At 42.8% G+C, this 12,468-nt stretch overlaps 1 protein-coding gene across 1 annotated transcript in view; it reads left to right on the top strand.

Moving 5' to 3' along the window:
* Positions 1-9,693, top strand: part of LOC144593695 (amine sulfotransferase-like) — a 79,357-nt gene extending 69,664 nt beyond the window's left edge. Inside the window, exon 8 of the mRNA XM_078399651.1 lies at positions 9,564-9,693. The gene's annotated coding sequence lies outside the window, so the exon portion shown is untranslated. The remainder of the gene's footprint in view (positions 1-9,563) is intronic.
* Positions 9,694-12,468: the final 2,775 nt, after the last annotated feature.

The following is a 12,468-nucleotide window of genomic DNA, read 5'->3' as shown; positions in this document are numbered from 1 at the left end:
TGCTTGACTAATCTTCTGGAATTCCTTGAGGATGTAACTAGGAAAATTGACAGGGGAGAGCCGGTGGATGTGGTGTACCTCGACTTTCAGAAAGCCTTCGACAAGGTTCCACATAGGAGATTAGTGCGCAAAATTAGAGCACTTGGTATTGGAGGTAGGGTACTGGCATGGATAGAAAATTGGTTGACAGACAGAAAGCAAAGAGTGGGGATAAATGGGTCCCTTTCAGAATGGCAGGCAGTAACTAGTGGGGTACCGCAAGGCTCGGTGCTGGGACCGCAGCTATTTACAATATACATTAATGACTTGGATGAAGGGATTAAAAGTACCATTAGCAAATTTGCAGATGATACAAAGCTGGGTGGTAGTGTGAACTGTGAGGAAGATGCTATGAGGTTGCAGGGTGACTTGGACAGGTTGTGTGAGTTGTCGGATGCATGGCAGATGCAGTTTAATGTGGATAAGTGTGAGATTATCCACTTTGGTGGTAAGAATAGGAAGGCAGAGTATTATCTGAATGGTGTTACGTTAGGAAAAGGGGACGTACAACGAGATCTGGGTGTCCTGGTGCATCAGTCACTGAAAGGAAGCATGCAGGTACAGCAGGCAGTGAAGAAAGCCAATGGAATGTTGGCCTTCATAACAAGAGGAGTTGAGTATAGGAGCAAAGAGGTCCTTCTGCAGTTGTACAGGGCCCTAGTGAGACCGCACCTTGAGTACTGTGTGCAGTTTTGGTCTCCAAATTTGAGGAGGTATATTCTTGCTATTGAGGGCGTGCAGCTGAGGTTTACTAGGTTAATTCCCGGAATGGCGGGACTGTCATATGTTGAAAGACTGGAGTGACTAGGCTCGTATACACTGGAATCTAGAAGGATGAGAGGGGATCTTTTCGAAACATATAAGATTATTAAGGGGTTGGACACGTTAGAGGCAGGAAACATGTTCCCAATATTGGGGGAGTCCAGAACAAGGGGCCACAGTTTAAGAATAAGGGGCAGGCCATTTAGAACGCAGATGAGGAAAAACTTTTTCAGTCAGAGAGTTGTGAATCTGTGGAATTCTCTGCCTCAGAAGGCAGTGGAGACCAATTCTCTGAATGCATTCAAGAGAGAGCTAGATAGAGCTCTTAAGGTTAGCAGAGTCAGGGGGTATGGGGAAAAGGCTGGAACGGGGTACTGATTGAGAATGATCAGCCATGATCACATTGAATGGCGGTGCTGGCTCGATGGGCCGAATGGCCTACTCCTGCACCTTTGTCTATTGTCTATTGGGAGCTGTCGGGGCGGACGGCTCTTCCAGTCTGAGCGGTGGACAGGTCGGTGGCTCCAATCCCAGCGATGAGACTCGACCGGCGAGACCGCCATCGGGCAGTGGTGGGTGACTCCATTATCCGAGGTGCGGACAGGAGATTAGCGGCAGGCGAGACTCGAGGATGGGGTGTGGCCTCCCTGGTGCCATGGTTCAAGATGTCTCGGACCAACTTCAGAACATCTTCGAGAGGGAAGGTGAGCAGTTGGGAGTAGTTGTGCATATCGGCTTCGGGAAGAAGAGGATGGAGGTTCTGCAACGTGAGTTTAGAAAGTTAGGAAGAAGGCTGAAAAGCAGGACTTCAGGGTGGTTACCTCTGGATTACTTCCAGTATCTCGTGCTGGTGAGGGCAGGAACAGGGAGATAGCAGGGATGAGTAGCTGGTGCAGGGAGCAGGGATAAAGATTTATAGATCACTGGGATCTCTTGGACCACTGGGGTGACCTGTACAAAAGGGACGGGTTACACCTTAACTGGAGGGGTCCAACATTCTGGCAGGCAGGTTTGCTAGTGCTACACAGTGAAAAAAGCTAATGGCATGTTGGCCTTCATAACGAGAGGAGTTGACTATAGAAGCAAAGAGGTTCTTCTGCAGTTGTACAAGGCCCTGGTGAGACCACACCTGGAGTATTGTGTGCAGTTTTGGTCTCCTAATTTGAGAAAGGACATTCTTGCTATTGAGGGAATGCAGCGTAGATTCACAAGGTTAATTCCCGGGATGGTGGGACTGTCATATGTCGAAAGAATGGAGCGACTGGGCTTATATTCACTGGAATTTAGAAGGATGAGAAGAGATCTTGCAGAAACATATAAAATTATTAAGGAATTGGACATGCTCGATGCAGGAAACATGTTCCCGAAGTTGGGGGAGTCCAGAACAAGGGGCCACAGTTTAAGAATAAGGGGTAGGCCATTTAGAACGGGGATGAGCAAAAACTTTTTCAGTCAGAGAGTTGTGAATCATTGGAATTCTCTGCCTCAGAAGGCACTGGAGACAAATTCTCTGAATGCATTCAAGAGAGAGCTAGATAGAGCTCTTAAGGTTAGCAGAGTCAAGGGATGTGGGGAGAAGGCAGGAACGGGGTATTGTTTATGGATGATCAGCCATGATCACATTGAATGGCGGTGCTGGCTCGAAGGGCTGAATGGCCTATTCCTGCACCTATTGTCTATGTATCTATGTCCACGGCTTCGCCCTTATCAATGCTTTTACTGAGGCATGATTCCTATGCAAAAAGCCATGCTGACTATCCCCAATCAGTCCCTGCATATCCAACTTCAGATAGCTCCTCTGTCCCTCCCTTCCCCTCCTCCTTCCCAGAGCTCCCTCTATCTTCCTGTCTCCACCTATATCCTTCCTTTGTCCCACCCCCGACATCAGTCTGAAGAAGGGTCTCGACCCGAAACGTCACCCATTCCTTCTCTCCCGAGATGCTGCCTGACCTGCTGAGTTACTCCAGCATTTTGTGAATAAACCTGCATATCCAAATGCTGGTAGATCCTGTCGCTAAAAATCCCACACACATATCACCCACCACTGACTATAGGCTCACCGGCCTGCTGTTCCCTAGCTTGTACTTACTGCCCTTCTTTAATAACAGTTTAACATTAGCCACCTTCCAGTCTTCTGGAACTATATCTACAGCTAAAGATGAATATTAATCTACTGTATCCCTACTCACAAAATGCTGGAGTAATTCAGCAGGTCAGGCAGCATCTCAGGAGAGAAGGAATGGGTGACGTTTCGGGTCGAGACCCTTCTTCAGACTGCTACTGTATCTATACTAATCCCCTCGACACTTTATGCTCATCTGATTACTTCCACAAGCATATCTGCCTCCAACATAAATCAGGCAGCACCAATAAATTCTTCCTCAACTAATTTCTAAATGCTCCACTCATTATCTTAAACCAATGCCCTTTGGTCATCATTACCTCTGCCTCCAGGGAAAAGGTTTCTCAAATTCTACCATGTCTATTTCATAATATGTACCTCTATCATATCATATCATATCATATATATACAGCCGGAAACAGGCCTTTTCGGCCCTCCAAGTCCGTGCCGCCCAGTGATCCCCGCACATTAACACTATCCTACACCCACTAGGGACAATTTTTTTTTTACATTTACCCAGCCAATTAACCTACATACTCTGTCAGATCATCCTTCAGCCTTCTCCATTCTCAGGAAAACAAGTCCAGAATAATCAGTCTCCCTTCATACCCGGAACATTCCAGTCTAGGCAATGTCCCAGTGAATAGTATTTCTCCACTTTCAGTCCAATCTTAACCTTCCTGAAGGTGGACGGAACTCCAGCTGCGGCATAACTAATATTTGATGAAGCTGTACCATAACGTTCCTACTCTTATATTTTACGCTACATCCAATGAAAGCAAGAATCCCATGTGCTTCCTTAACCACCTTATCTACCTGTTGCCAAACAGAACTGCTGATGCTGATTAATACACAAAAGGACACAAAGTACTGGAGTAACTCAGCAGGTCAGTCAGCATCTCAGAATAACATGGATAGGTGATGTTTTGTGTCGAGACCCTTCCGCGATACTACTCGGAGCCCGACCACCGATTGTGTATGTCCCTGCATTATTAGACCTTTCAAAAACATCACCTCACGTTTCAAAGGATTAACTTCCAGTTGACATTGCTCTACAAAGGGAGGAGCCGGCGTGCTTTGTAACTGTCAGTGCTGTAGGTGGCTGCTATTTGTATACACTGGGTGTGCAAGCAAAGAGTTTCACTGTGCCTAGTCACATGTGACAATAAAGTATTCCTATTCATATTCCTATTCCTATTCCTATTGTCCGATGCCATTTCAAAAGCCAGCGGAAGCTCTTCCTTATGTCTTGACATTGCCAAAACCTTCCAGATTGCCAGTCAGGAGAAATTCTTGAGGCATGTTGTAAAGATTGAAAATGAAAAACACTATATTTCAATATGCTGTGGTTGTTTTGATTTTATCTGGAGATATTTTATGCAGGGAAGAAAAGGTGCCCTCTATTGGTCAAGTTAATAATACAGTTCAGTTATTCATTTTGGAAGCGCTACAGTATTTCTATTTTCCTCACAGGGAACTTTGTCATAAGGGTTCTGCAAACACCTTTGTTGTTCAGCATAAATTCCATACGTAGCAAAATATTTTATTTTTTCTCTTTTGCGTCATTTTTATTTCTATGTTGGGACAAATAAAATATTTCTTGAATCTTTTTGTAAATCAGCACCTGCAGTTCCTTGTATCGACAAGCAGTATTTAATCTGAATATTTATTCTGGATACAAGAAAAATCCTTGAGAAGTACTAATTTTTAGAGTCATAGATGGAAACATACATCATGGAAACAGGCCTTTCGGCCCAACCTGCCCATGCTAACCAATGTGCCCCATCTACACTAGTGCGACCTGCCCGATCAGAAGTTTTCAAATGAGATTTTCAAGAAGTATTTTGTTTGTCCTAACATTCCTCAGACTGATCAGTCCCGACCTGAAATGTTGTCATGTTCTGCAGAAGTGCTGCTTGTAGCTGTTTTGGGTGATGAAGCATCTGACTCCAACTCTCTAACTCTACATTTTCAGGGAATCATATTATTCTGCTAACCCTTTCTTGAAGAAGTAAAATACTATATAACACAGCTTTAATTATGTGCCATATTGGGATCTTCTACTTGGATTGGGAAGTATCAAATAACACTCTTAGACCAGGAGCATACGGAGAAAAATGTTTATTGGGGGTGTTGACACAACCATCTGAAGATAGGATGGAAAAATGTAGCATTTGTTACCCATGTGATCTAAGAGTCTAAAGGTAATAGTGATCCCACCACCTACACTTCCCACTAATATACCAGTCCTGTAAAAGGTGTTGTTTTTTCTAGATCTATAGAAATTACTATTTCAGATCCCCTTTACAACTTTTTCTGTCATCTCTATCTGCATTCTTTTTGATACCCTGCCATGGAAAAACATATTTTGACTATGAATAGATCCTTTCTGTTGCTTAACATGGGATCAGCTGCACAAGCTTAAGTCAGGGAGTGGACTGGATATGGGAGTGCTGCATCTAGTTAGTGTCGAAATGATTTAACTTTCCAATGGATCAAATTTGCTTCATCTCAAGAGCCATTAAGAGCTCCAAAGATTTATCTAGGTTTTCAATGAAACCTTGAAGTTTCAGACAGTGATCAAGCTTTTAGTAAGTACCTTCTGGGCTAAAACTGGAAGTAAAGTTGTTCTTTCTAGACACTCTCCTTTATTTTGGAGGGGTGGAGGGGAAGGGTCTGGGGGCACTTCAGAAGTAAGGCTGTGAGTTTCCACACCATGATTCTATGAGGCCATAAGTGGAATGTGTAAAAGAAAAAGCCTACAACGTAAAAGATGACCAAAAGATGGAAGCATATACAGCTGGGGATAACGTAATGGTGAGAGGTGACAATTTGTTGAAAGGTAGGAATCAAAGTATAGTGTGGTGTGATTAGAGCAAAACAAATGGCAAGAGCTCGGAAATTCAATATAGTGTACCGGGCCTCAGCTTTCACCAAACTTACTAATGACTTGATCTACAGTGTTTGCATTCCTTTTGGCTGTCACATCAACTATGCTACAGCCAACTAACGATTCTTGGAGCCATTTCATGTAGTTTGATCACTTTATTATATTTTTCCAATCTTGGATCTGACTAACGATGTGGAGATTATTCTTTCATTGGATGCATAAGCCATATTTACGAGGATGTCAGAAATCCCAAGATCCAAATATTTTCATTACATGGGTTGCAATTTTATATACATGTTTTATCAAATTGGAAAATCTTAAACAAATACAAGATTTTGAAGTGAGATATTTTCAGTGACATCAGTAAAATCTGGCACAAAAATGTATGCCGTGCTTAACAGAAAAAAAAATCCCAAATCAGTTTTTTTCCATCAAATGAAAATAATAATTAAATAAATGGAAATGCAGCAACACAAATCTATCATTGCTGGTAAATCAAACTTCTATGTATCATGTTTACTAACTGCGGTATCAGGGATGATGCTGGGTTGACAAGAACTACACTCGTGGTAGGGTGAAGCCACTTGATACAGTGAAGGGCGATAGTGACAAGAAGGTCCGGGTCCACTTGGGAGCCAGTCCCTCAGTGAGCCTGCAAAAGTGGCACAGTTAGTAGAAAATCTTCCACTTTCTCTCCCAGTCTTCCATAAGGTGAAGGTGAGTTGAACCAATAATATTAATTGGATACAGCTACGTTTGAGTGTCAAAAATAATTTATTCAATTACAACACAAATAACACTTACAAAACACATCCATTACCATAGTGCAAAATGACCAAATTTTCAAATAACTATAATACAATCTTTATTGAGAATACATTCCATCCACCCCTCACCCCATGATCCCAGAAATCCCCCAGGGTGCCCATGGACAGCCCGTGGTCCCTTTCTTGTACCACCCGGGCGCGGATGTAGCCACGGAGCTACTTCTACTTTGGCTCTGGCCTCAGGTCAGTCCAGAGCACTGTCCAGCGTTTTCCGGTGTTTTCCGGCAGCCAGGCGCTGTTTGCGGTGCTGATGGTTGACTTCTCCTGCCTGCCTGCCTGCCTGCTGGTGATAGGGATCGGGACGGTCCTTGGGGATGATGCGTCATCACATAACCAAGAAAGAAAATTGGGTCGTACGTTCATAGGTTCTAGGAGCAGAATTAGGCCATTCAGCCCATCAAGTCAACTCTGCCATTCTATCATAGCTGATCTATCTTTCCCTCTCAACCCCTAAGGGAGAATACTAAGCAATAATAAAGGGGACCTTTGAGAACTGAGTGAATGAACTAATCTGACCTTGTTGTAGGGTGACCACTGACCACTGATGCTTGGCTCAATGTCTTCAATTAAGGATATTCCGATGACAGCTCTACCTCTGTTATATGCCTTTGCATGCAGCAACACTGAAGTGTTTACACACTGTACTAAACATACCTAAACCTAAATAGGCCTAAACATAAATATACATTTCAATCCATCCTTCTTATGTCTGTTTGATTCAAGTCAATGCGAGTTATTAATTCACTGCAGGATCATTTTCAGAAGCAGAGTGAAATATATTTTTGCTGCAGCAGCTTTGATCAAACTGAATTTGATCAATCACAAATAATTTCAGCAATAAATTACATTGCCCAAACATTTTCATTGTAGTTAAGATCTTTTTAATTATTTTGTACTCATTTTATTCCATTTCATGATTACTAAGATTTATTTCTCTAATTTGTTTTATTTACATTTCATGGATAGACAGTAGACAATAGGTGCAGGAGTAGGCCATTCAGCCCTTCGAGCCAGCACCGCCATTCAATGTGATCATGGCTGATCATTCACAATCAGTACCCCATTCCTGCCTTCCCCCCCATACCCCCTGACTCCGCTATCTTTAAGAGCTCAATCTAGCTCTCTCTTGAAAGCATCCTGAGAATTGGCCTGCACTGCCTTCTGAGGCAGAGAATTCCACAGATTTACAACTCTCTGACTAAAAAGGTTTTTCTTCATCTCTGTTCTAAATGGCCTACCCCTTATTCTTAAACTGTGGCCCCTGGTTCTGGACTCCTCGAACATTGAGAACATGTTTCCTGCCTCTAACGTGTCCAATCCCTTAATAATCTTATATGTTTCAATAAGATCCCCTCCCATCCTTCTAAATTTCAGCGAATACAAGCCTAGTCGCTCCAGTCTTTCAACATACGACAGTCCCGCCATTCCGGGGATTAACCTAGTGAACCTACGCTGCACGCCCTCAATAGCAAGAATGTCCTTCCTCAAATTTGGAGACCAAAACTGCACACAGTACTCCAGGTGTGGCCTCACCAGGGCCTTGTACAACTGCAGAAGGACCTCTTTGCTCCTATGCTCAACTCCTCTTGCCAACATGCCATTAGCTTTCTTCACTTCCTGCTGTCTAACTTTAAGTGACTGATGAACAAGGACACCCAGATCTCTTTGTACTTCCCCATTTCCTAACTTGATGGTCAGAGATTGGAAAATAATATCACACTGACTGAATCAAAGCTGATTGACAGAATATTGACAGAATATGATAGAAGTATATAAAATTATGAGCATAGTCGATAATCAGTGTCTTTTTCCCCAGGGTGGAAATGTCAAAGACTAGAGGGCTCAGCTTCAAGGTGAGAAGGGCAAATTTAAAGGAGATGTGCAGGGCAAGTTTGTTTAGAGGGTGTTGAGTACTTGGAATGCGCTGCCAGGGATGAAGATGGAGACAGTTACAACAGTGGCATTTAAGAAGCTTTTAAATAGGCACATAAATATATGGGGAGAGGAGGGATATGGATCATGTGCAGGCCGATGAGATTAGATTATCTTGTATCATGTTCAGCACAGCAATTGTGGGCTGAAGGGCCAATTCCTGTGCTATACTTCTATATTTATTCCAAGAAAGAATGAAAGACTTCCCTTACAAGTACATCTGGGATATAAATCAATTAAACATCAGTTTATTTTGTATGTTAGAGAAGGTGTCACTTTAGTAATCTGAAAAGGGACTTATTTGTAAAGTGCAGATCTGTAAAGATTTCATATTAAAATAAAACCTAGGCTTTTTATGTTAGGATACTTATAAGGCCTTAATTTTTTTTTTAAACATTACAATCTGAAGCTTATAAAGGCATACTAATGTCATCTATACTGTAAGATCATTAAATGTTTCTGTATCACTAAAAATCATTCAATTTGAAAACTATATTGTGAGAAATTGTAAAAATCACTATAAAAAATATACTTTCTGTGGGACACATGGGCAACAATAGAAATCATTTTAATATCCCTGTAGTCAGAAGAGTTCTGCTTGTACAGCTGTCCTTTACTTTTAGAGCTGGTTTTAGAGATCCCACCTGTAAGGTTAGATGTCATATGCCAGTAATTATTAGAGCCTGGGAAAGCCCAACAAACAGTCTAATCTTTAAAGGACTTCACAAACATCATCATGCTGACTCACAAAGCTGTGATGACTGCATTAAATGGGAGGCAGAAACATTTTGAGGTTTTTATCTTCATCAGTCCCACCTACTCTTATATCAAGGGGCATAAGCAGATTATTTAGCAAAAATGTGTTGTTCACCGTGCTCCCCGTCATTGTTCCATGCTACTCCAAGGGAAGTGACAGGTCCTACAATTATCAGATTTATTTCACTCTCCTATTTTGAAGTGGGGTTTAACATTGTAATCTTTTTCTTCTCAGGAACTACCCAGTTTCCACGGAAGGTTAAGAGATCATCGACAGAGAATTTTCAAGGAAAGACACAAAATGCTGGAATAAGTCGTTGGGCCAGGCAGCATCCTTAGAGAACATGGATATGTGATGTTTCGGGTGGGACCCTTCTTCAGACTGATTTTTCAAACTTTGTTCCAGCTTTCCATACCAACTTTGGAAATAAACCACCTGGTGAAGATGATTTATTACCTTTGAGTAATGCCAGCCTTTTTTGAATCTTCTTTCTGGTTCAATCAGGTTCAATATTTTGACCCCCTACCCCTGCTTTCCCATTAGATGATACCCTATCTTCCTGTATAGAGGCAGGCATGTGCATGAGTTTGGGTTGTGTAAGGGTGGTATTAAAAACTGGATTGGACACAGAGATTGCATGGATAATCTGAGAAATTAAATTATTGGTTCACGGTGTATTAATTGGAAAATTCGAAGCTTGAATCTCAATCAGTGCTTTGAGCCAAGGCATACCAATCTTCTGCCTCCCAAGGGCTGTGCAGCAGAAGCTCGCTGAGGGCCTTGGGCAGTTGCCAAACCCCGATAGGCAGCAGGCCTGGCATGGCTGCCGCAGAACCAGAGGGGCCTGCCTGGAATGAGTCCGAGGCCCGTCTCCTGTTTACCCCAAAGACCGGGAGTTGGAGGGTACAGAGAGTTGGCGGTGGATACTGGAACAAAATGAGGGCGAAGGTCAACCATCGAGTCACAAGTGGTAACAAGGTCTCCTGGCAAACCTCCTTTGCCCTCAAGGTCTGTAGAGGGAGCCCCCCCCCCTCTTCCCCAGGGAATAAGGGCTGAAGCGGGCCATGAAAGGAGAGGGATGATGGTCCGCGGGACAACCAGAATGGAGGCGATGGCTGCAATGGGCATTTGTGGCCAGCTGCAGCTGTAAAATGGCATCAAAATGGCAACTCTTGCCCTACAGACTCAATGTGCTGTTCTGTACATTCTGTGCTAACCGGCGGATGGGACAGTAGAATATGGAACAGACGGCAAAGAAATGCCGAGTTTCTCCATGGAGATAGGGTTAACCTGAAACTGGGATTTTGGAAAAATGTATATAGTTGATACCTTAATTTTCAGCAAATGCGACAGATAGATTTTGGATATCTATGTGATGAGAAATGAGCAATGCTGCCACTAATGACTGGATTATATAGGACCTGTACTTACTAAAAAAAAGCCAGTAAAGTCCAATCGAAGATACTCCGAGGGTCCCCAACGAGGTAGATAGTAGTTCAGGACTGCTCTCTAGTTGTTGATAGGATTGTTCATTTGCCTGATAACAGCTGGAAGAAACTGTCCCTGAATCTGATGGTGTACATTTGTCCACTTCTATACCTTTTGCCCGATGGGACAGGGGAGAATAGAGAATGGCCAGTGTGCGACTCGTCCTTGATTATGCTGGTTGGCTTTCTGTTGCAGCGTGAGGTATAAATGGAAGTATCCAAGATGGATGCTCTTTTGTCAGGTTTGCGGGCAAACGAGTTGTGAATCTGTGGAAATCTCTGTCACAGAAGTCAGTGGAGGCCAATTCACTGGATGTTTTCAAGAGAGAGTTAGATATGGCTCTAAGGGCTAACGGAATCAAGGGATATGGGGAGAAAGCAGGAACGGGGTACTGATCTTGGATGATCAGGCATGATCATATTGAATGGCGGTGCTGGCTTGAAGGGCCGAATGGCCTATTCCTGCACCTATTTTCTATGTTTCTATGTTTCTAAACCCTGAAGTTCCTAAACATTGGAATTGGTAACTGCCATCCTCAGTCATCAGCATGGTGGGGAGAATGAGGGCAAGGTCCATAGAGAAAGGCAGTGGGTTAGAAAGAGGAGCACCCATTCACAAAGGTTTTTGGCAAATAACATGCGATTAAATATATAACCGATATCGTAAAGCAATGCTTCAGTTCTGTGGATTACCATGGATGTACCTTGCTGTACTTAGTATGCTGAGTTTCCAAACATATTTTTTATCGTGTTTGGAGATATAAGGAACTGCAGATGCTGGTTTACACAAAAAAAGAGACAAAATACTGGAGTAATTCAGCATGTTAGGCTGCATCTCTGGAGAACATGGATAGGAAAAGTTTTGGGTTGGGAGGCTTCTTCAGACTTGAGTCCTGACCCAAATCATCACTTATCCATGTTCTCCAGAGAGGCTGCCTGACCCACTGAGTTACTCCAGCACTTTGTGTCTGTCTTTGTCTAATTTTGTGTTTTGTGCTTGGCAGCCTAACCATCCCACTATTGGTGCAAAGTAACTATATGTTCCCATTCAGCATCTCTCAGTTCAACGAAGACTGCAAGCTGCTATTATTGTCCATAATCACTATTATCAGACTCATCGGGAGAGGGAGCACCCTTTCAACAGTCTGGCTGCACCTGCAAGGGGCAGGGAACTGTGATGCAATATGACAGCAATGAAGCTCACACAAGGTGGTCACCAGGGAAAAAACATTACCAATTTTAAAACAAAGAAAATATGAAGTAAGCTTCCATTAAGCATTTGTACATGTTTTTTTCACTTTGTTTATAAATGAAGGGCATGAAGTATTTAACATTATGGGTTCCTTTTCTCAGCTAACTCCCAAGGCATGGCACTAAGTCACCACATTGGGCTTGCCACCTCAAACAATAACCTCGAGAAGATCAAGAACATTTTTAATGCACAGATGTCAGTTTAATGTTCCTACTATACATGGAACTAAAGAACCCTGCTACAATTCTGGCACAGTAATCACTATTATCCAGAACTGTTTTCCAACACAAAGGTCTTCCTCAAATGTTACATGGCAGGAAATCGTGTTGATGAAGTGCTTGCTGCATCCATACAACAATCTCAGGATTTTCATCGAGGACTTGCATTATTATTGGAAATC

The sequence above is a fragment of the Rhinoraja longicauda genome, chromosome 5, assembly GCF_053455715.1.
Source record: "Rhinoraja longicauda isolate Sanriku21f chromosome 5, sRhiLon1.1, whole genome shotgun sequence".
Taxonomy (NCBI): domain Eukaryota; kingdom Metazoa; phylum Chordata; class Chondrichthyes; order Rajiformes; family Arhynchobatidae; genus Rhinoraja; species Rhinoraja longicauda.
The sequence above is the reverse complement of the archived record's forward strand: the minus strand, read 5'-3'. Positions and strand labels throughout refer to the sequence as shown.